General features: G+C 40.9%; 1 pseudogene; it reads left to right on the top strand.

The window, feature by feature from the left end:
- On the top strand, positions 1-1,941 carry LOC146724917 (large subunit ribosomal RNA; annotated as a pseudogene; the record flags this gene model as incomplete).
- Positions 1,942-3,507: the final 1,566 nt, after the last annotated feature.

Here is a 3,507-nt window from a genome sequence, read left to right as displayed (position 1 = left end):
CCAAACGCGGGTTTAAAGGCGCCCAACTCGACGCTCATGGACACCATGAAAAGGCGTTGGTTGCTTAAGACAGCAGGACGGTGGCCAATGGAAGTCGGAATCCGCTAAGGAGTGTGTAACAACTCACCTGCCGAAGCAACTAGCCCTGAAAATGGATGGCGCTGAAGCGTCGAGCCTATACTCTGCCGTCAGCGGCAAGTGGGGCGGCAACCGGGAGCGGGCGTTAGTCTTCTCTCGCGTCGTCACGAAGCCCTGACGAGTAGGAGGGTCGCGACGGTGAGCGCAGAAGGGTCTGGGCGCGAGCCTGCCTGGAGCCGCCGTCGGTGCAGATCTTGGTGGTAGTAGCAAATACTCCAGCGAGGCCCTGGAGGACTGACGTGGAGAAGGGTTTCGTGTGAACAGCCGTTGCACACGAGTCAGTCGATCCTAAGCCCTAGAAGAAATCCTATGTCAATGACGGCGTACAATATACTCGAGTGTCGAGAAATAATAATAAATATTATACGAAATGACACACGCCCGTCGGGCGAAAGGGAATCCGGTTCCTATTCCGGAACCCGGCAGCGGAACCGCATACAATTCGGGCCCTCGTAAGAGTGTTCGTCGGGGTAACCCAAAATGACCTGGAGACGCCGTCGGGAGATCCGGGAAGAGTTTTCTTTTCTGTATAAGCGTTCGAGTTCCTTGGAAACCTCTAGCAGGGAGATAGGGTTTGGAACGCGAAGAGCACCGCAGTTGCGGCGGTGTCCGGATCTTCCCCTCGGACCTTGAAAATCCAGGAGCAGGGCCACGTGGAGGTGTCGCGCCGGTTCGTACCCATATCCGCAGCAGGTCTCCAAGGTAAAGAGCCTCTAGTCGATAGAATAATGTAGGTAAGGGAAGTCGGCAAATTGGATCCGTAACTTCGGAATAAGGATTGGCTCTGAGGAGCGGGGCGTGTCGGGCTTGGTCGGGAAGCGGGTCTGGCTGACGTGCCGGGCCTGGGCGAGGTGAACGGTCGGCGTTCTCGCGCCGGTCCCGGGATCCGAGCTCGGTCCCGTGCCTTGGCCTCCCGCGGATCTTCCTTGCTGCGAGGCTTCCGTGGCGGCGCGAGCCGTCGTGGTCGTCCTCTTCGGCCGCCATTCAACGCTCAGCTCAGAACTGGCACGGACTAGGGGAATCCGACTGTCTAATTAAAACAAAGCATTGCGATGGCCCTCGCGGGTGTTGACGCAATGTGATTTCTGCCCAGTGCTCTGAATGTCAACGTGAAGAAATTAAGCAAGCGCGGGTAAACGGGCGACCGATCACAGTTTACCCATAAAACGACAGTGGAAGTATAAAGCGATCCCAGGTTCTGGGCAAAGCGTCCGGCCCTGTCGTAGCGGCGATCGGCAGCGTAGCCTAATAGCGAGGTACGCGACGGTGACCCGTCTAACGTTGTCGGGGTTGCTGATGGTGGCGAATGCGTGGCCGAGTCGACTGATCTGGCGCTGAGAATGCACAGTTCGGGGTCCGAGGCATGCTGAAGCTGTCATACATGCGACTTACAAGGGACATGTCACAACTGTCCGGAACCGATTTGATTCTCCTTGAAATATGTTGTTAAATACATAAATCTAAAAGACACGTATTTTTTTATACGTGCGCAATTTGAGTTTTAAGGGGTGAAACACCCCTTTAAAGAATAACGGTATTTTTCTTTAGGATCAAATATCTGCTAAACTATAAGAGATATAAAGAAAAAACGTACAACAAATTTTAATGGCTTGAAGAGTACTTTAAAGTTATATGAACAAAAATTTTTTTTTTTTTTTTTTTTTTTTAAAAACCCTCACCACCTAATTTTTTTTTTCAAAATTAAAAATTTTGTTTTACCTAATTTAAAGCTTATTTTTTTCCAAATTCAACCATGTGTAATAAAGTTATGTTACGAAATATCATTTTCGAAAATTAATTATAAACGCTCCCGTATATACGCTCATCCGTGCTATGTGCGTAAGTAATTACCGTCGAACAATAAAATATATAAAAAATGTTTTTGTATAATTCTTATTTATGTTTTCTATGTATTTATAACTGCGTATTGTGTATATTTAGATTTAAAAAAAAATTTTTAAATATAATTAATAAGAATTTTTTAAATATACCCCCTGCTTTCTTATTATTTCTTTAATATTTAATTTCTTCTATAAAAATTAAAAACAATTATATTTTATAATAAAATTATTTTTTAATTGAATCTTGCGAATACCAATGTCGCAATATTTGGCATAAACAAATTTTATATCTTACGTTAAATGAATCATAAGATAAGATTATGTGTACGTGTTCCAGATAAGTTATAATTTTTACAATAAAATCTTTAATACGTTAAAATAAATAATAAAATAAGATTATGTGATGACGTATTTCTGATAAGTTAATATAAATTGTTCATGTAGCAGCATAATTCTCACAGTCGGTGTAGTCTTTTCGTTGTAATAATATCTGTGTAAACTGTTCTTTTATTGCAATAGAAAGCAAAATATAACATCTTTGAATATGATTATCAATCCGCTTAACGTTGTTAGACTTTTATTGGTGTCAATAAATTCAATATATTTAACAGAAACGCCAGTAACTGAAGCAGAAGTGGAATTAAAGGAAAACATTAAAAAAATATTACTGGATAGCGTTTTTCATTATAATGGGGTGGAAGTAACGGAAGAAATATATCTCGATTATGAAGAACCTTATAAATTACATAGTTTTGAAATAATTGAAGATGACGAAGAAGCATGGCATGAAGATAGTTTAAATTCTCATCCTCATTGTTCAAATGATGATACAAATTTTGATAGTTCTTATAAAAGACGAGCTGTTGAGTATTGGCGATTTCGGGACACTGATGAAAACAGTAATGACAGAAAAAGGAATCGTCCTCTAAGAGTAGTACAAAATAAATTTAGAAGAGTTTCATCTGAACGTCAGTTAAGGCGATGGGAAGAACAAATACAATCAGGTGGAAGTCGTACAGAAAAATTATCTTACATCTCCAAATTTACACATGATAAATTTACTGCAGCTGTCGAATCAGGATTCATGGTTCATGATATTGATTTAAAAAGATGGGCTTTACAAGCTCAAGAAGAAATAGGAAATTTAAATCCTATATTTAAAGCATCTCACAGTTGGATAGCAAGATTTAAGAAGTCTCACCGAATTGTTTCAAGAAAAGTTACGAAGTTTGTCACTAGAAGAACATTAGAAGATTCTGCTGATTTGCAAAAATCAGCTGATGATTTTCTGGAAACAGTAAAACCTCTTATTGAACAGTTTGGATCTGAAAATATTTACAATTCAGATCAAAGTGGTTTCCAATTGGAACTTCACTCTGGAAGATCATTGTCTAACCAGGGAGAAAAGAAAGTAGAACGTGTCGTGCAATCCATATCATCAACAACCCATTCATATACGATACAACCAATAATATCCTGTAATGGCAATTTGTTGTCCCCTTTATTTATTGTATTAAAAGAAGCTAAT

Source organism: Nylanderia fulva, unplaced genomic scaffold, assembly GCF_048542155.1.
Source record: "Nylanderia fulva isolate GAGA-0341 unplaced genomic scaffold, ASM4854215v1 Scaffold1105, whole genome shotgun sequence".
NCBI lineage: Eukaryota > Metazoa > Arthropoda > Insecta > Hymenoptera > Formicidae > Nylanderia > Nylanderia fulva.
This window is presented reverse-complemented; position numbering and strand designations above follow the sequence as displayed.